The sequence below is a fragment of the Grammomys surdaster genome, unplaced genomic scaffold, assembly GCF_004785775.1.
Source record: "Grammomys surdaster isolate TR1022 unplaced genomic scaffold, NIH_TR_1.0 210, whole genome shotgun sequence".
Lineage (NCBI taxonomy): Eukaryota > Metazoa > Chordata > Mammalia > Rodentia > Muridae > Grammomys > Grammomys surdaster.
Genome location: NW_021604655.1, coordinates 2,053,261 through 2,073,983, shown reverse-complemented (window position 1 = coordinate 2,073,983; position 20,723 = coordinate 2,053,261).

Genomic DNA, 20,723 nt, shown 5'->3' with positions numbered 1-20,723 from the left:
CTACTTCTTCTTAAAATATTTGGTGGGTGAGAATAAAAGAAACTTTGGGTTTAAGTGACATTAATTCAGCATCATCCCTTCCTCTCCACTAGTCTCCAGACACTCTCCTCAGGACTGAGGCAGAGTTGGGGAGGCAGTACCGTGCACCAGCCGGCGGCAAGTGTGCAGTCAGCACAGGGTAAGGAGGGTTACTCAAGATATGGGCAGAGGGTGATTGACTGTGCCTGGCCTTACTCTTCTATCACCGAGGAACATTGTAGCCTAGCTTAGCCCATTTTAAGAGGACAATAACGAGGAGGGATAACCTGGAAGAGGGATATCATTTGGAATGTAAATGAATAAAATGATGAATAAAAACAAAAAGAGAGAGGAGCCAATAACAGTCTTAGTTTCCATGGGTCAGGGGTCCAGCCCAAGCCTTATTGGAGTCTCTGCTCAGGGTCTCACTAAGTGTCTGTGGATTGAATTCATCCGGAGTCCAAGGCTCTTCCAGGCACATGCGATAGTTGGGAGAATTCAGTTTCTTCCATATAAATCATTAAGTTCCTGATTTCATTCATTCATTTGTTCAGGTTTTTTTCCCCTGAGACAGAGTGTCATACAGCCTAGGCTGTTCTCAAACTCTCTATATAATCAAGGATAACACTGAATATCACATCTGATTCTATGTCCTCCAGCCTCCAGCCTCCAGCCTCCAGCCTCCAGCCTCCAGCCTCCAGCCTCCAGCCTCCAGCCTCCAGCCTCCAGCCTCCAGCTCCCAATCCTAGAAGAACAGGCATGCACCAACACTCCTAGCTTCTGTGATGCTTTCTTTGCTTTTTCCTCTTGCTATGGTTACTGAGACTCGGATCTCACCCTGAGACTCAGGCTGGCTTCTACGTCATGATCCTCCTGATTCAGCCTCCCTGCTGTAAAATGACCAGTGTGCGCTGCCTTATGGGGTTAGATCCTTGCTTTGCTTGGTGTCAGTAGGGATGACTCTTAGTACCTACACATGCCTTGTCCTTGTCCTGTGGCCCCTGTACATGTCCCCTCACAGGTAGCTGACTTCTTCAAGTCCACCAGGAAATTGTTTCTGACTTCAGGAAGAGTGCCATTACCTCACTGATTAGCTGAGACTCAGATAATCTCGTTCAATCAACCCCAAATCACATGAGTAGGGGCCTTCATTACACCAGCAAAGCTCCCTTGCCATAATCTGGAGTGAGATGTGCTATCAAACCATACTCAAGGGAAAGAGATTAAAGGTGATGTGTACCAGAGGCAGAAATCTTGGGGGCCACCTCAGAGTTCTATCCCCAAGGGCCAGAGAGGGAAAGACCGGCATCAGAGGATGTCACACTTCACTGTGCATCATAGAAGACATTTTTTTAAAAAAAAAAATTCTTAAAGTTTATTTTTATTTCATGTGTAAGAGTATTCACCTGCATGTGTCCATATGTGCCACAGGTATGCCTGACACCCTGGGAAGCCAGAGGGCATTCGAACTAGACCTGGAGTTACAGATTGTGAGCCATCCTGAGGGTGCTGGGGAGCTTACTGGACTGCCTCGCTAGAGTTGCCAGGGCTCTTAACCACTGAGCCATCTCTCCAACACTGAAGAATGAATGTAAGTTCCCCAAGTTGCCAAAGAAAGGGAGTCAGGGTTGTGGGGTGGGAGTGGGGTGATTAGCCAGGGTTGTTCTTGAGCAAAAGGGATAAAGGAAACAGGATGCAGGATACATGCTGTATTTAGCAGCAATGGGGTGGTGAGAGGGGCTAGTGTCCAAAATCGAGGGGCCACAGAAAGGGTAGGCAGATCCCCTGCTTTCTCAGTTAGTTCTTGGTCTCCATTCTCGGTGACCACACGAGGTAGGCTGAAAGACTAAAGTTCTCCAACAGCAGAAGCTGCCCTTCCAAGCTTTCCACATTCCATTTCTCTATCCTGTCTACATACAGCTCCTGAGAGAAGTTCCCTCCTCCGAAGTCTCTCTCGGCTCTGCCGAGCTCAGGCCCTAGGCTGGCTCACCATCACTCTGTTGGTCTACTGAGCTGAGTATCTATACTCACAGCACACCCTGCCTTACAAAGGGGAGCAGAGCTTTGCCTACTGAGTCAGTTTGAGGGAAGCGTGGAGAAGCCAGAGCACAGCAGATCAGAGAGGAGCAGAAGAAACCAGAGAGACCTGTCAATCTACGGAAAATAAACAGCTGGGGGTGGGGGTGGGGTAGTATATCTGTGAGGGGTCTCAGGTAGCTATAAGGTTTGGGCAAGAGTGGAAATGGGGGTGCCAAAAGTGAGGAGTTTTTGAGGGGTGCTGGTCAGATCTCTCTCCTCCTACCTCCTTTTTCTCTCCCCTCCCCTCCCTCTCTTCCTCTCACTTTCCCTCCCTGTTTTCCCTCCTCATCTCTGATCATCAGGCTTGGTGTAGGGTGTCTATACACTGAGTCATCAGCCAGCCCAGATCTCCCATTTTTAATTAGCAATTTAGCAATAAAAATGGCCTGATTAAGCTACATAATGACTTCCAGCCATTCTGGCCTGGGATGTCAACTTAGACCCTGTATCCAGAGAGAGATCAGAGATGAGGAGGGAAAACAGGGAGGGAAAGTGAGAGGAAGAGAGGGGGGGGAGGGGGGAAGAGGGGGGGAGAAGGAGAGGGAGAGGGGGAGGGAGAGGGGGAGGGAGAGGGAGAGAGAGAGAGAGAGCACTAAATAACTGTAAGCAAAAACTTAGAGGGGATTCTTATAAAAAGTTGGAGCGGTACACACCTATAAGCCCAGCAGTGCAGAGTTGGAGGCAGGAGGATCATGGATATCCATTGATGTTATATAGGAAGTCTGCCACCTTGGAAAATCAAAAATGACAACCAGATGTGGTGGTGACACATCCTTAATCCCAACACTCAGGAAGCAGAGGCAGGCATAGCTCTGAGTTCCAGGCCATTCTGGTCTACATGGTAAGTTTAAACCAGCCAGAGACACATAATGAGACCATGCCGAAAAATATATATTATTGATCATAAGTGTATTGCCTTGATTCTGAAAGCTGGCATTCATCCGTTCTTCGGCTTCACAAAAATTTACCCAGAATTTATTATGGCTTTAGTCAAAGATTAGTAAGTCATATACAATAGTTTATGTTTAAAGGACATGTTTAAAGGAGGCCCAAATACAGAAAGTCCCCCAAATGACTGTGTAATAGCAGACTTTGAATTTCTATAGACCGGGAGCATGTTTGGCTTGTACAAAGCCTGAGTTTCAATCCCTAGCAATCAAGACAGAACAAAACAACAACAAATAAACATCCACCAACTCATCTTGTCTAAACTGTACGATATTTTTGGGGTCTTTGGGGTCAGCCATGTCCCTCTCTGGAGGTGGTACCTGGTTGGTATTCACTGATGCAGTAACAAACCTCATATATATTTTTTGGCCAAAAGGTTTTGTCCCGCCTCTTCTCAGACAGAGCAAAAACCACACCACTGCTCTAGTTGGATATTTCTGCCCACCACACCTGTGAGCAGTGTTTATGGCTTCCAGACAAGGTCAAAGCCACAAAGCCCATGGAATAGCCAAGCTTCCTTTTCCATCCTTCTCTCTCTCTCCTTGACTTCTTGGCAATCTTTTGACCTCCAGGGTCCATGTGTTTGGTTCAGCTGAAAGCAAAACAAAACACAGTAAGACTTTGTATTTGCTTATCTGTTTGCAGAATGATGTTTCAAAGGGGCCTTCACCCTTCATGGCTCAGAGAGAAGTTTGTGGGTCCGTGAAAAGAAACTGCAAGGTAAACTTGAGACTGGTACGGGAATCTTCCTTCCAAATAGCCTGAAGCATCTTCTGCACCGTCCCATACAGCCAAGCTCCTTGCCACCAGCTTCCAGGCCAGTTCTTTACACGCTGTCCTCAGAGCAGGGCTCTACATGGCACGCATTTACACACTCACACACATACACACACAGCTCCGTCTGGTGACAGATTGGGGTCTGAAAACTCTGGCAGCCTGCGCGGCTAATGGCAGAGTGTTGAGTCTGTTCTGTCTCCCTGGAGTCCCTCTGCACACGCAGGCGTACGTCAGCGCCTGCTCTAATTTTATCCCTGGCCGATGGAGGAGGCTAACTGAGCAGCAGGGAAGATGCTATTTTGGGTCTCTCTGCAGCTCCAGGTTATATAAAGCCTATTGCCGTGACCTGCATTGCTTTGAGGGTGAGTCTCACTCTTGAGCATGCTGTCATAATATGTCATCAGCTCAGACACACACACACACACACACACACAGGGCTTTGGGGGAATGAGGAGAGAGGTGTGTACTGATGTGCTGAGGAGGGGTGTGTGTGTGTGTGTGTGTGTGTGTGTGTGTGTGAGTTCCTACCAGCTTGTCTGTACTATCTGGTGAGGGCATTGTAAGTGAAGGAGGCTTGTTCTGGAAGGAAGTGGAAAAGCTTTTTTCTGATGGAGAAACATGAGGGTCCTGCTTTGAGCTTCAGGACAGAGTGTTTTGTGAGCTGATGTTGTTTGTAGGTCTGCTGTTGGCATGGTGATAAGAATAATTTCTATTTTGGTAACTCTTTTCATTTTAAAGGAACCTAAGGGGCTCGTGAATTATACACAAACGGTTCTGCTTTGGAATGGCAGGATTTTTTTTTTTTATCTGACATTAGCAGCTGCTGCTGCGTGAACAAACGTGATAGTCTGTTTTAGAGATGGGCCCTGACCGAAAATTGCCTTGCCCACAGTGATGGGGATAATGTCACCTGGGAAGCTTTTCCTTATAGGTCAAAACATCCCTTGCACTGCTGGGAATATGTCCACCTTCTTAAAGGTTCCCGCTTGCTTGACTCAATCATGGTTCTATAGATGAACTGTCTTTGGGTGTATACATTTTGAATCTTACTAGAACACCCTTGAAAGTACTAGGATTCTCGAACTGTGTGTCATTCCCACAAAGTTAGAGTGATAGGGTTCAAGGAGCGTCTCCCCATCTGTCCTGCTCCCCATTTCTAGCAGGGTGAGCGAGGAGACGACAGTTCTCAGTGAGCCACGCCCTTCCCGTATATAATCTCCGTGGCTATGTTCTGAGTGACATGACAGAACCCATACGGTATTGCCCAGGGGCAGGCAGACTTGGCAGGTTCAAATCTTGGCTGTGGAAGCTGCCAGAAGGGGAGGCCCAGGGCCAGGGCTCCCGCTGTTGATTTGGTTCCCGTCATTGGCAGCGGCTGAGGCCGTGGAGTTCCCATAAGTCTTACGGATGCACTGTTTCTCAGCTGCCCTTTGAAAGGAGTTGATCCTCCTCTCCCACTGTTCAAAGTGCTTCTAAGGGATTTTGGGAAAGAAAAACACAGAGCTTTCCACAAAGAAAGCCAGGGGAATCTTTGGCTGAAAGGCAGAAAGGAGAAGGGCCCCAGAGAGAGTTCTGGTGCAGGGAGCCGCTAAGACAAGGAGGAAAGGGAAGTGAACCAGAATCAAAGACGGTGTTCGCAGGGGCCGGATAGGGAAATGAAGCCAGGAATGGGGAAGGTACAATGAATCACTGCGTGACTTATTAATAATGGATTTGGATGAATTTAGACACTTGTGCCCTCCTTTACCCCTTCCAGGCCGGGAGATGGCAGCTCAGCTTGGTGGGCTACTTAATGCCTTTGATCTATCCCTGCCCATTAGCCAATCTCAGTATCTCTCTGTTTTTGTGTCTGTGTGTATGGTTTTCTCTGTGGGTCTCTTTTTCTGTGTCTTTGTCTCTGTCTCTGTGTCTCTGTCTGAGTCTGTTTCTCTCTCTCTCTCTCTCTCTCTCTCTCTCTCTCTCTCTCTCTCTCTCTCTCTCATTCTACAATCAAGACTAGCCTCGAATTTATGATACTCCTGCCTCAGCTTCTCATTACTTCATTTCCCTCAGGAGCAGGCCTGAGCAGGTTGACATCAGACATGGAGCTAGTCTCTGACACTTTTTATTTATTTATTTATTTATTGAGTCTCACTCCAGGCTAACCTGGAGCTGCTATGTAGACCAAGTTGGCTCCAACTTCACAGAGCTCTGCCTGCCTCTGCTGCCTGAGTGCTGAGATTAAAGCATGCATACCATCATACTTGGCTCTGGCTTAATTTTTATAGCTACCCTCCCAACTCTTCCCTGTGAAGGTCTCCAGGTCGCTCCTTACACTGACTGTTCTCAACTCTCTTGTCTTTTGTGTGTTTGCATGGACTGTTCCATCTGTCTGGAATGCCCTCCCTGTTATTGTTGGCAGTGGTGTGTGTGTGTGTGTCTGTGTGTCTGTGTATATGTGTGTGTCTCTCTCTCTGTGTGTGTGTGTGCAATGTAGCCAAGACTAGCTTCAAACTTGTCATCCTTTGACTCAGCCTCCCAGATATTAGAAGTAAGGTGTGAGCTATCATTTTTGTTTTTCCTGGAAAATTCCCATTTTTCCTTCTGATGCTGACTCAAACATGCTGTTTTAACTTCTCCTGCCCTGGGTCAGGAGCTCTCCTCTGGCATGTTTGTTCACCTTTTGCCTGAGTGCTTAGCTGCTCTGCAGCCCACCTGGACCATGGGCATTTAGAGGAATTCAGGCTGCCCAACAAATGTCTGTTGAGTGAATGATTGCACCAGGCAGAAGCCACATTTCAGCACTAAACCTTCCTCTGTGTCACAGGGGTTAGAGATTGAGCTTGCGGGTAATGTCAGTGTGCTTGAAGAGAAAAGACCAAGTCCTGGGAAATCTGACAAGAATATGAGACATCCTGAGTTATCTGCCTCCAAAACCTAAGTGGAGGAACAAAAACAGAGCTGGCCAATTTCTGTCCCACACAGGTGCGATGCTGAGTGGTACGGCCCATGTGACCAATCAGTGTCTGCCTTTTCTGTGCCCTGTCCCAATCAACTCATGGAGCAGAGTGTATAACCTGCAGGTGGATCTCACTGTCCTTCCCAGAGAGCGCCAGGCCCCCACCATGCCATACTCCAGTCCCACCAAGGATCTACCTAACCAGCTGTGACTTTACCATGAGCATCAGAACTTCCAGCCAGTGGGACCTGGTGGTGCATGTCTGTGATCTCAGAGATTCAGGAAGCTGAAACAGGATGATTGCAAGCTTAAGGCCTATCCGTGTGGCTTAGCAGGGCTGTCCCAAAATAAAAAGGAGGAGGGAGCATCAGGGCTGAAACTCAGCAGTAGTGCTTGCCTAGCGTGAGCGAGGTTGGGTTTAAGTCCCAGGACGTGGGTAGATGGTGGTGCTAAGAACGTCATAGCTCCATCACTGGGCTGCCTGCCATCTCTGCCCAGGTGACACCCTAATGATGCTGACCTCAGAGACTAAGGCACGGGAGAAAGTGTGGAGCACCCAATTCTTGACCCAATTACACTGAACCAGGATCAAAGACTTCAGCAATTCTAGGGACACCTGAGACATATATATCTGAGAAAGCTAAGGAAAGACCAGGGGAAGCCCCAAACTACAAATGCTTGTAAATGAATTATTTAATTTAGGTTACATAATTTAACCTCTGATACAGCCCTGGAAATAATTTTGTGATGGCATATCATCAATGTGTGTGTATATACACATAAATATTACCCTAAATCCTTTGCTCTCACACTCAGAGACTCCTTGTAATGGTAGTAGTGGAGTGACAGTATCCCAGGAGTAAAGTGGCTATCAGAAGGTGGGCATAGAACTGGCATCCGGGGGAAATTTTCAAAATTTTAAACAGCTCTTTTTGAGGCTTATGGATCTTGACAGCTATCTTGCTTTGACAGAGAGGAGGAAAGAGCAGCCGTGAGATTGAGAGCCTACAGCAGAGGACAGAAGAGGGCTGATACTCTAGTCAACGGCTTTACAACAGCTGCAGAGGCTGGAATAGCTCACCTTAAATGAGATGACACTGGTCCACTTAGGGGAAAGAGAGAAGATCCAAAGATGGATGATGACCACAAGGCAGAGAAAGGGCTCAGGACACAGAGAGGGTGGGTATTAAAGGATTATGTGTTTTAGGCCGCACTACTATCACCCAGAAAGGCATGCACTTCAACTGCCAAGAAATTAATAATGAATTGGAATACCATCCAGAGAGGAGGACAAGTTAAAACAATAAATCCTGTGCTTAACCTGTGTGCTATTTCAAAGTCAGCAGTTCACTGGCTTTGTGGGGCACAATGGGCAAAAACCAGTATAGTATCCTGTGTTGTCATTTAAAGACTTTCTTTTTAATTTGTGTCTTTATTTTGGTTTAGGGTGGGAGAGAGTCTCAAGTAGTTGTCTTTGAATTGGCTATGTATCCCACACTGGCCTTGGCCTCCTCCTGATCTTCCTGCCTCAGCCTCAAGAGTTCTGGGATTTTAAAGGTATGTACCCCAACACTGAGCAATCTGATCATGTTTTTTTTTTTTTTTTAATACAGCATCTTAAGATAGCCACAGCTAGCCTAGAAATTGCTATGTATACCAGGCTAGCTCAAACTCACAGAATCTGTGTCCATCTGCTTTGGAAATGCTGGGAGTAAAGGTACAACCTACCTTGCTACCTGAGCTGTTTTTAAAAGGTCAAATAACTGGGCTCTTTACAGTCAGGGTACTTGCTGGCTTTCTACTTGTCCTTCTGAATGGTTTATACTTGTCACCTCACACAAGACCCATAGCCTAACTACATAACCCTCTAGTAGCTAAGTTTTCCCCTTTTACTGCTGAGTGAATGCACCCTGCACCCACTGTGAAGTTAAGTAAAATGCCTAAGGCTACAGAGTTAGTGACTGGTAGAGCTAGGTTTTGAACCAAGGCAGTCTGGCTCTAGATCCCAAATCGATAACCATCACTCTGTACTGCCCTTGAAGTAGCTAATAAACATAAAAACAAAATAAAACAAAACAACTATAACAACAATATAACCCTGAGTATCGGTGGTATGCAGGGTGTGGTTCAACTTCAGTGTGGCAGATGAGAGCTTATGTGTGGAAATCCTGTGTATGGACGTCAGTATGACATCATCGGGGATGAACACTTATGAATCCAGGTCAGCTGTGTCACCTGCAAAGCTTCACAGCCTCTCCACACAGCACTGGGGATGAGTCTCACTTCTGGAGGCCCTGCCCTTGAACATTCAACAAGTATTCTTTTTATGTGTTCACTCAGTAAATGTGTTCTGAGCACTTAGCCTGAGCCAGGCAAGCCATACTAGGCTCCAGAAATAAAAAAAAAATGGGCCTGATACATAGTTAGGAAAGGTGAGGGTAGGTACCCTCAACCAATGACCAATGGGCTTGAAGCTTAGCAATACTCTGAGACTGATGTCATCCACTCACTGTCTTTTCATCCCCTGAGGATGCTATTGTTTTCTACACATCTTGGGATGGCTTGGTCACTAACTTACTGAGCTGTCATCCCTGCAAGCCACCTTCGTCTGCAAACGTTTTTCAGACAACAGCTTGAGCTTTGTTTCCTTATTTTTCCTCAGTGACTGGGTTGAGGGTAGGGGGTAAGGGAGTGGGGGTGTGGGGGAGTAGGGGTGGGGGAGTGAAGAGGAGGTAGGAGACCTCGGCAGGTCTCTTGTAGCTCAGACCAACCTCAAACTTGCTAAGTAGCTAAGGCTATTGTTGAACTCTTGCTCTTTCCCCGACCTCCACCTCCTCGAGGCATGTACCACTTTACCATTCAAGAGCTTGACTGTCTCATCTAGAAAGTGATATGAGATGATGACAAAGATGATGGTCAGATGAGAGATAACTGTGAACAGCATGTGTAACATCAGCCCACAGTGGTTTAGCTGAATATGTACAGACAGGCATCTTCGGCTAAACGTATAACCATCTACTGGAGCCCAGTGACTCGGAAGGAACCTGGGCTCTGAAGTCAGATGATTTTATTTTCATTAGAGTTGCAACTTGACCCTTTCTATGCTGCACATTCTTTCTGTGTGGATAGCAAACAGTCAGTGCAAGCCACAACAAAGCCCAAATGAGAAGCTGCGGGTCCTTAGTATGGTGCTAGGACACAGTAGGTAGGTGTAAGTGCCAAGGTTTTATTTTTGCAGAAGTGGTAATTTTTAAGACAATATTATTAGTAACCCTGGTTTACATAGTAAACCTCTAGAGAGGCTTGAAGGAGGAAAGAGGGGAGGACTTTACCTTTTTGTTTGTGTAATTTGATATTTTTATTATTGTAATTAAAATAGGAATGAATTTTATAATTAAAAAAAAAGAAAAGAAAAAGAACATAGGGGTCTTTTTGCTCTCCAGAGGGTTTGGTTGAAATTAAATGGGTCATCTGGGAGGTACATAAGTGTGTCCTGTCTACCTGCTTCCACCTACGTTTGCTTCCCAGGGTGACTTCAGGTAGGGGACTTACAAAGGGACAGCGTAGTTTCTCTAAGAAGCACCTTGTAGAACTGAATAGTCCAGGACAGACTGCATCAAGGAGATCCAGGGCCTGTCCTTGTCTTTCAGCAAGTCTCCCTGGCAAGCTGGAGTATCTCTCAGCCTCCTCCTGTTGGGTGACTGATGGCAGCTCTAAGGCTCCATGCTCCAGGTTCTATGCTAGGGTAAGAACAGCTCCACCTCCTCTATTCTAGGCTAGTGTAAGAACAGTACTACCTCCTCTCTCCACACAAGGTATCAATAGGTCTCACCAGGGTCATGTGCTCATATCTGAACCAATCGCTATGGTTGGAAAATTGAGTGAGGATCTGATTGCTCATACCTTTGTTGTTCATCTACAGGGAAGGTGATCCATAGGTGATCCTTGATGTGCAGAGACAAAGTGGAAAGTCGGTGATTGCCTGAAAGAGAACTGGAGACCAGTTGCAGAAGAAGCAGGAATGAGTGCTGGCTGGGTGATACAGCCAAACATGGTGGCAAATACCCATAATCCCAGCACCCAAGTGGATGGAGAGTTCAAGGTCAACCTGGGCTACATAGCAAGACTGTTACCATCAACATGACCAAGTGAGTCTCTGGAGAGACGGCTTGGTGTTAAGAGCATTTGTTCAGGACCTGAGTTAAGAAGACCCAGGTTCAATTCCCATCACCCACATCACATGGAGACTCACAGTGATCTGTAACTCTACTTCTGGGAGATTCAAAACCACCTTCTGACGACTCTAGACACCAAGCACATACGTGGGATGTGAGTGTGCATGTGCATGTGTGTGTATGTCTGTGTGTGTAGGTACATGTAGGCTAAACACTCATACGCATAAAATAAAAGAATCTTTAAAAAATAAAGAAACAGACAAGGACCAGCAACATGGCTTACTGTCACCAAGCCTAGCATCCAGAGTTTAATCCAGGACTCACATAGTGTAAAGAAAGAACCAACTATTGCAAGTTTTCTTCTGACTTTCACATGCATCTCTCTCTCTCTCTCTCTCTCTCTCTCTCTCTCTCTCTCTCTCTCTCAAACACACACACAAACACACACACAAACACACACACACAATATAGATAGATAGATAAAATTTAAACAATAACAACAAAGAAAATGCCATAGTTTTCGTTATGCTCAGGCTAGGAAAACGTGTACATAGTTGTCTTTAGGGTAGCAGACTAATGACTTGGAATCAGAGGAACACCATAGGAAAGGAGAAATCAGAACGAAGGCTGGAGTATACAGACTCAGGTGTCAAGGGCTTCTACCTCAGTCTTGGGGAATGGCAGCTTTGTGCCTGCCTTTCACTTACGCATGATAAAAGCCTGAAATCACAAACACCCCCTGACTTCAGGCAGATAACACAAAGGAATAGAGTAGATTCCTGCATTAGCCCCCAGCCCCGCCCCCATGTGACTGCTAGGCAGCTGTTTTTCCCCTCACAAAGGCCCTCGCGTGAATCCAGACTCCAAGTCTTTGCATGCAATCTTTGTTTTTAAACGCAGAGTGATTTTAAAAACACCCTACGTGAGCCAAAGCAAACACACATATCCATGGGTCAGAATCTGTCGGGTACCCTCTTTCCTCCAGTAGGTGACTTCTGAAAGAACCGCGTTGACACGGAGCAAATGAAAAGCCCTTCTCATTTTATAGAGTAGCAAATCTGTGCTCCAGTCCACAATTGCCCAGTGATAGCCCTCCTGCCCAAAGTCCAGTCCTTTCATCTCCACTATCTAATTCAAATCTGAAAAACACCAAGTGGGCCATGAAAGGGAAGGAACATTATAGTGAGAACTGTACTTTCATTTCCTGGCGGGGGTGTGGTTAAAATTCACAACTTCGGTGTGACTCTAACCGTTGGAGGGTTTTTACATTCAATTTCCTGTTTCCCTTTCTTAATAAAGAAAGGAAAAGTGGGCCCCTGCAGCAACTGTTCTTAGGGTTCCAAAGGGAGACACCATGGGGGTTCCGAGTTGGCCACAAGCAAATACAAAACAAAACCTAAAACCCAGCAAATAGAAGTAGGAGGAAGGATGGGGGCGGGGAGAGGGGGGCTATCATTGTTTTCATCCGCCCTGGCGGTAAGTTTCCATCCTACACCCGCCCATCAGACCTGTGGCCATTGCCTCTCTGTTTCTAAGATGCTGGAACCATTTCCCACGAAGGTTTAGAACGTACTGATGGGGACAGCAGTAGTTGCGGTACCTATCCCGTTTCCGGGACTGTCTAGAGTTCTAGCACAGCCCCTCTAAGAAGCACTTCTGCTCTATGCACAAGGGAACAGAGGCATGGAGGTGCTGTGATAATTTGCCTAACTGTCCTACTTAGCTTTAACTGTCTGCTTGACACATCCCAGAGTCGTCAGACAGGAGAGTCTCAATCGAGGAATCAGCTAAATAAGATTGGCTTCTGGGGCTTGGGGCGGGGAGGCGGGGGGGGGGGGGCGGGGAGATGGTGGTGGTGAGGGGGACTTTCTTGATTGTTGATTGAGTTCCAGAGGGCCCAGCTCACTGTGAGCAATGCCGCTTCCTGTACATGTGTTCCCAGGCTGTAAAATCAACTAGTTGGGTATGATTCAACGGGACAAGCCACATTGCTCTTTCATTCTTGCCTCCAGGTTCCCGACTGGAGTTCCCTCAGTGATGGCTTGGAAGTATTCAATGAAAGAAACCTTTTCCTCAACAAGTTACTTGCTGTCAGAGTGTGTTATCATAGCAATGAAAGAGACTAGAGCACCAGCCTCTCAGGTGACCGAGCTGGCAGTTCATTCTTCCATTCATTGAATTCTCATTGGCCACCTATTTGTTGGGAAGGCATTACCAAAAGGGTTCTAAGACAGGGTGCCTGTGCTAAGAATGAATCCTGCTTGCTGGAAACAGCCTGTGAGAGTCCATGTTTAGCATAGATATAGGTATAGGTATAGGTATAGGTATAGGTATAGATATATCTTCATTTATTAAGGTTCTTTTTAGAAATTCATTTACTTCTGTTATGCACATGTGTATGCATCTGAGTATTTGTATGTCCACTACACACATGGAGTGTCCTTAGAGGCTGAAAGAGGGCATCGGATCCCCTGGAGGTAGAATTACAGCTACTTGTGAGCTGCTCTATATGAGTTCTGGGAACTGAACTTGAATCCTCTCTGCAAGAGCAGCAAACTCTAACCCTAACTTTAATGCTAACCCTAATCTTACCCTTACCCAAGCCCTAAACCTAACCTTAGTTCTAACCCTAACCCTAGCCCTAAAGCAAGTGCTCTTGATGGCTGAGCCATCTCTCCTGCCCTAATCAGACTCTTAATTAGCACCTATTGTGTGCATGATTCTAGGCTGAGGGTAGGGGAATGAAACAAGGGATGCAGAGCTGCCTTGACTCTTAGGGCTTGGTGCTTAGTTAGAAAGCAGCCTTTATAGTAACGCCCACAGTACTAGATGCTGCCCAGTAAGGACCAAGGTCAGTCAGTGGTCCAGACAAAATTCAGAGTGGTTTTGCCAGGCCTGGTGCCAGAAGACTATAGTCCCAGAACTTTGGAAGTAGAACAAGAGAGTCAGGAATCAAAGGCCGTTGTTAGCTTCATGGTAAGTGTGAGATCAGCCTGGGGGCATTTGAGACCTTGCCTCAAAACCTCAAAAAATAGTATCCTTTTATTCAGAAGAGTGATAGAATGACTATTCTAGGCTGGAATGGTTGGAGAGGCGAAACAACAAAATTGTGTGTGTGTGTGTGTGTACACTCGTGCCCACAGGCAAGTGTGTGAAAGGGATAGGCAGATCACAAATAATATCTGAGGTAGGTATCCAGCAGAAAAGGGGCAAATCATAGCCCAAAGAGAGTGTAGAAAGAGGAAAGTGTATAGTATATACGGTATAGCATAATTTGACAAAAGGAGCCCTTAGTTGTAGCAGCTACACGAGAAACCAGGCTCTGCACCTTCCTACTCATGTGACCCTAGATCACGTATTTCACTGTACTAAGCCTTGGTTTCTCAACCTGCAAATCGGGCAGAATCAACGATATGATACAGAGCTGTGCCCGTCCTCCTTGGTCTGTTTGTGGGGGTATCCCTGCAGCTCGCTGTTCCACTAGAACAGCAGAGAGACGGAGAGACGTACGTGACCACAGTGAAACCATAACGTAAGAGCCCAGAGGACTGGAAACTGTAGCCGTGAACTAAAGCAATATGTGTCAACCCCCAGAATCGAATAACACAAGCAAACCACAAATATGCCGCTTAGGTGTTTGAAGTTCTCCCAGAGGGCAGGACCCGATGTAAATTACTTCATGCAATGGAGTCAAACCACATTTTTTTCTTCTTCTTCTTTTTCTCATCTGACTTCACAGGAAATCTACTTCTCTGTTCAGATTTGAGATAAAACAGCCTCTCACCTTGACCCTTTTTTGTGGTAGGAGCTCGCCCCGTGATGTTGATCACTTTCTATCCCAGGCTGGATCATCATCAACTTATATTTAGTACGCATGTGGGTTTGGATTGCCCTTATGTTACAAGTGAAGACAGCTAAATCTATGAAGATGTGCTCAACCATTAGGCTGAGATGACAGTCTAAGAAAAGGAGGTGAGGATGGCTAGCGTGAGCAAAGCCAGCCGAGGCATGTGGATTTTTTAAAGGTTGTTTATTTTGTGCCTGTAATCCCCTACTGTGCTGTTGCCCAATAATTATTTTAGGTTTCATGACTTTCAGCCTAACCTCTGTGCCCAACAGAGAGAATCTATCCCAAGGTGTTGACATGATTTCTCAGCAGCTGTTACAAATGAACAGCTTTGGCTGCCTCCCCAAACTGACATATTAAAGTTATCAGGAAAAGTGGCCATGAGGAATTTCTCGAGACCCTCTCACCTAATCAAATAAGTCCACTGTCCAATTCTAAGAGTGCTTGTTGCTAAGTCTTTTTGGAAAGGACTAATTGAAGAGACAGACAGGATGTGGCACAGTGACTGTGAACACTAGTCCAGTAGGTGATAGCTCATCTTAGCATAAACAAGAAAAAAACCAAAGATGTAACAACCCAACACCACAGTACTGGTTCCTGATCTCTGTGGAGTACTTGTGCCCCCATTTCTATATCTAATAAGCCTCAAAAAGAAGGCACTATGATATAATGGCTAGTGTTGTCAACTTGACAGAATCTAGAACCACTCTGAAGCAAGAAACTGTGGGAGACTATCTTGATTGTGTTAGTTAATGTAGAAAGATTCATTCAGTTGTGGGTGAGGCTATTCCTTATGCTTGGAGTCCAGGACTGAACAAAAAAAAAGAGAAAACCAGCTGAACACCTGCATTTACTGTCCGCTGCTTCTTGATTATAGATGAAATGTCAGATTCCCTGCAACTGGATAGCCATGAGATTCTATGTGGTTGCTGGGAATTGAACCCAGGTCCCCTGGAAGAGGGGTCAGTGCTCTTAACCACTGAGCCATCTCTCCAGTTCTGATTGCAGATGAAATGTAATTCATTAGCTGTCTTAAGCTCCTGCCTTCCTAACTTCCCCTACTATGAAAGACTACAACCTTGAACTATGAGTCAAAATAAACCATTCCTTCCTAAGTTGTTTTGGTAAGAGTTGAAATTTTTTTTAAAATCATAGTAACAAGAAAGAGATTAAGATATATAGATCTTCTAATCTTATAAATGAAGTAGCTAGGCATAAAGTAATGAAAATTTGGAAAATTAACTGTTTATAAATAATGTATTCATTGTCCTCTGCTTCTTTAAAGAGCCTAAGGGACAATTAAAATGAGTCTTCCAACATTAATTAACAATCAAGATAATCTCCCACAGATTCCTGTGTGAGAGTAGTTCTAGATTCTGTCAACTTCACAGCACTAACCATTACACCATAGTGCCTTCTTTTTAGTGTTAATGGATATAGAGGCAGGTACTCCACAGAGATCAGCCACCAGTACTGTAGTGGTGGGTTGTTATATCTCTGGTTCTTTGAGCTAGGATTTGAACCCAGGGAGTGAGGAACAGGGCAGAGGAGAAGTCTAGGATAAGAAATAGAAAGGAGAATGAGGCAGGAGGATTTTGGTGAGTTAAAAGCTATCCTGATCCACACAAGAAGTTCCAGTATAGCCAGAGATATACAGTAAGACTTGGTCATGATGGGGGACAGGGAAGGGATGGGTAATAAGAAGAAAGGTAAGGCCACAGTCTTTAGTTTTGAGAGGTGCTTGCCCAGCTATAGAACAGAATCAATCGAAGCCAAGATGGACAAGATGTTCCAACAAATGTGCAGAGATAAGATCGCCAGCTCTCTGTCTCAACCTTTTTTCATTCTGTTGGGTCAGTTAAGCTCCAAGCCATTCGGAGACTTATAGCAGACCGTGGGCTTACTGGAGCCACCTCTAACCCATGAACTTCTAAAGTGGCCACTTGGAGTCTGGGTGCCTGTCAGATGGCATGCTGTAGGCATGGATCCCAAGGATCACCAGTCAACTGGACTTTGAGGCCTTGAATCCTCAAGTCAGTATAGAAGTGTTGGCAGACTGTCCCTTGGCTCTAGATCATCTTCCTTGACTCTGAGGGAAGTTGAGTATACACCAGGAAGTCAAAGTGAGTTTAGACTTCGCCCTTGCTTGTATTGACTTTGGAAGGTTATATTCTCAGTCTCTACTTCTTCCCCGGTCAAAGGGGATTTTAAGCAAACACACCTCTTAGATTACTTAAGAATTAAGTCTTTGAATCGACACCAGCCACCTTAAGGACTCCACAGCTTGGTTAACATAGGTGATGTAATTACCTAGCCTGGTCTCTCTGTGAGAAGATTCTAACTGTCTCAAGCCCACAACACATATTATCACATCCAGGTAGGGAGTGACCTCAGGAACAAAGCCTGTACTCCTGCCAGACACTCTTGGAAAGGAAGTGGTTTCATCACCTAGGTGTCTGAGTCGGGGCTACTTTCTTCAGGGAAGGGCTCTCTGCAGTCTTGCCAGCTCAACATTCTGGGTTACACCAGGTACCACCAACCTGACCAGCCAGTCCCTAGCATGTCAAGGATCCCCTGGGAGTTACACACCCACCTCTTGGGCAAAATTCTCATTCATGACATGCCTGAGTGTCATTGTGTGGGATTTGTTCCTGTCTGTGACACAGGTAAGAAACTCATTTGAGCTGATGCTCTTCCAAAGGTCCTTTTGTTCACCTGGTGACCAGGACTGTCACCTTCAGCCAGGAAATTCTTGCACTTCAGAAAGGTTACTCCAGAGCTCACAGCAAAAAGATCCTTTCCAAAATTGACCTAGGAGCCTGAGAAATGCCTTGTGGGAATGATAGAGTGGGAAATAATGTCTGGATTGGTGTAGCTACACTAGCACAATATGGCCCTGCAGGAACACAAGTGACAAGCCATGGATCCTAGACCAGATGCCCTCTGTCCAAAACAGCTGTGGCCGTTGATACTTGACAATTTTCTTGACTTCTCTGTCTCCATTTCTCATCTATATAATGTGATGATGATAACAGTGTTCACCTATGTTCAACAGTGTTGGGGTATAAGTGAATTTTAAAAAAAAATGTCTAGAATCCTGCCTGGTTAGTTGGGAATAGTGGTTCATGTGTGGAAGATAGATACACTTGGGAGACAGAGCAAGACTTCAACATTTTTGACTACACAATGAGTTTGGGGCCAGTCTGAGCTAGAAACCCTGTCTTTAAAATCAAACACCCAGAGAGACAGCAACAACAGCAAACAAAGGAAAAGTTGCATGGAATATGGTAGTATATTGATGAGTTGTTTCCCCATAGGCCAGAGAGTTCCATTCTTTTTTTTGTTTGTTTTGTTTTTTGTTTTTTTTTGTTTTTCGAGACATGGTTTCTCTGTGTAGCTCTGGCTGTCCTGGAACTCACTCTGTAGAGGTTTCTATTCTAGACAGAGCCACTAATAAAGAAGGAGAGAAATTCTCAGTCTAATTGACCTTGAAGGTTGCTCTCTTTGAATGCCATTACCTTGTCTGAAAGGAATATATGCAAAACCAACACTTCTTGGGGGACAACCGTTCCCCCAAACAGAGTACAAAAGTCAGATGTTAGGTTTTGTTTCATTTGACTTGACTTCAATTAATTAATTGATTTTTCTATTTTGGTTTTTGAGAAACTGTCTCTTGTAGCCCAGGCTGGTTTTGAACTTGTGGTAATCCTCTTGCCTCAGCCTCCTTCCTTCTCACTGTTTGATTTTAAGTGTGTCACTATGTGGAGTTTTTGTTGTTGTTGTTTGTTTTTGGCTTTGGGGTTGTTTGGTTTTTTTTTGTTTGTTTGTTTTTTTGTTTTTTGTTATTTTAGAAGCAAGGACTAAGGTGCCTCTGGGTAATAACATAGGATAATCTAGCCCAGATGAATTTGATCACCCATTCCCTAATCCCGGATTTCAGAGTGGCATGGATCTGGTAGGTCTGCCCTTTGGCCTGAATCTGAGTGAAGTTAGTAATACAGGAATAGGTGAAATGCTAGCCACGCCTAGCTAACCCAGCAAAAGGAAATCCTTCCCACACCTTGCTTTTGCACATGAGGGCCCCCAGGAAAGGCATCCCCGGCACCAGTGCCTGGACCTGCTTTAATGCCTGGGTGTGGCTGCAGGAACCACCCAGTACAAACTGGAATGAACCTGCTGCCCCACCACCACCACCTCTCTGTCCCTGCCCCGCTACCAAGTCAAACAGAACACTGGGAACACAAATAGAATCATCACAGTAAACCGGTTGTTGGAGCCAGACACCGGACAACCCACTCCCTGGCACCACCCCCCCCATCACAGGTCCAGACATGAGAAGGGCTCTGAGGGCTGAAGAAGGTGTGGCCCTTGGGCATTCCTGCCCAGCAAGAAATCCCGCAGCTTGTCTATACTTATTGCCACCTACATGCCTTGCTCAAGGAGCTCCTTGCCAAGGTGGGGAGGGAGAAGGGTCTCCTCTTCCTCCAAGTCCTGTTCACTAGGAAATGCCCTTCCCACCAGACCCACTTGACAAATACAGCTCGTGAGGAGAGAACTCTTCAAACACATTCAAATCCTAAAGGCATCTGAGGTTGGGAGGCCTCAGTGCTGTATGTGCTTCTCTGCAGGGTCAGGCATGGGAAGAAGAAGGAGGGGTCAGTCCTAAATGACAGCTTCAGATAAATGAGAGTAGAGTAACTTTGAACTCGTGTGGAGCCCTCCCTAGCCCAGAGCAGGTCAGACTCCTCAAACAGCCCAAGCCTTTCTGCTGTGTGCTCTGGGGCATGTCTCTCTTTGCTTTCTTGGATCCCGAGTCAAGGAGGAAATGTAGGTTAGTTCCAAGGGCAAGGATGGAACCTCCTTCTCACTTCCTGATGTCAGCACCTTTTCCAGATAGTCTAGCAAATCTCACAAACGATCTTCAAACGCCCGCCACCCCCCACACCCCACTCCCACCCCCATTTCATTTTAGTAAGTTTGGGCAAGTGCTTAGAACTTCCTGGTGGAGAGGAACACATACAGAATGAATGATCAGGGAGGAAGCACCTTTCACTGCATGGTGAGGATGACGGATGGGCAAACGGTCTGACAATGAACACCTGGCCTGGGAGCCTGATTCTTTGCAAATACTGAATTTTTGGCATGTTGCTTAACTATCGGAAGCTGTTTCTTCCCTTGTCAAAGTAGACAACAAAGGGTCTCCTTCTCAGGGGCCTTAGAGGGATACAATGTGACAACGGGAGAATACACTGTCCTATCACATGAAAAATACTAACTATATCTCCTGACACTTTGTCAGTGCCTTGCTAAGTCCTTGACTGGCATGAAGAATTAGAGAGCTTTTGAGAGAGAATCTTTCAGGAAACTGCTATTCTAACTTAGCCACGATTTTCTTGGGATAATAATGATTGCCAGATGGGATTTTTGTTGTCTACAGGGGAATCTCATCTGCACTTTCTCACATGGAACAAAGCACAGATACTTCATTTCCAAGCCCAGAAGTGACTCAGTCCAATCTACCTACAAGGCAGGCCTTTCCACAGACCTGAACTTGTGGTTCTGTCTTGCCTCTGCCTTATGTCCTAGGTGGAACATTGAAGGCGAGGTGGCAAATGCTGCTCAGGGAAGTCTAGCCTGATCCCTGGTTGGAGAAAGTAGAAATGGCCGTCACATCCCTGAGGACGACAGAATGGGCAGTTGCTGTCTTACCTAGACTCCTATAAGAAACAGTCCTCACCTGACCATATCTTAATACTATCTGCGGGTTTAAGTACAAGGGTAGGTTTGTTCCATTTCCTCTGTTTGGAATGGGACAAAAGTTCCAAAATGCCGCGTTGGCGGATTAAAGCAGAGACTTTTTTTTTTTTTTTAATTCTTGGGGATGTGTAGAGAGAGAGAGTGCTGGCTGATGAGTAGAGGCCTGGAGAGAGTCAGTAGGGTA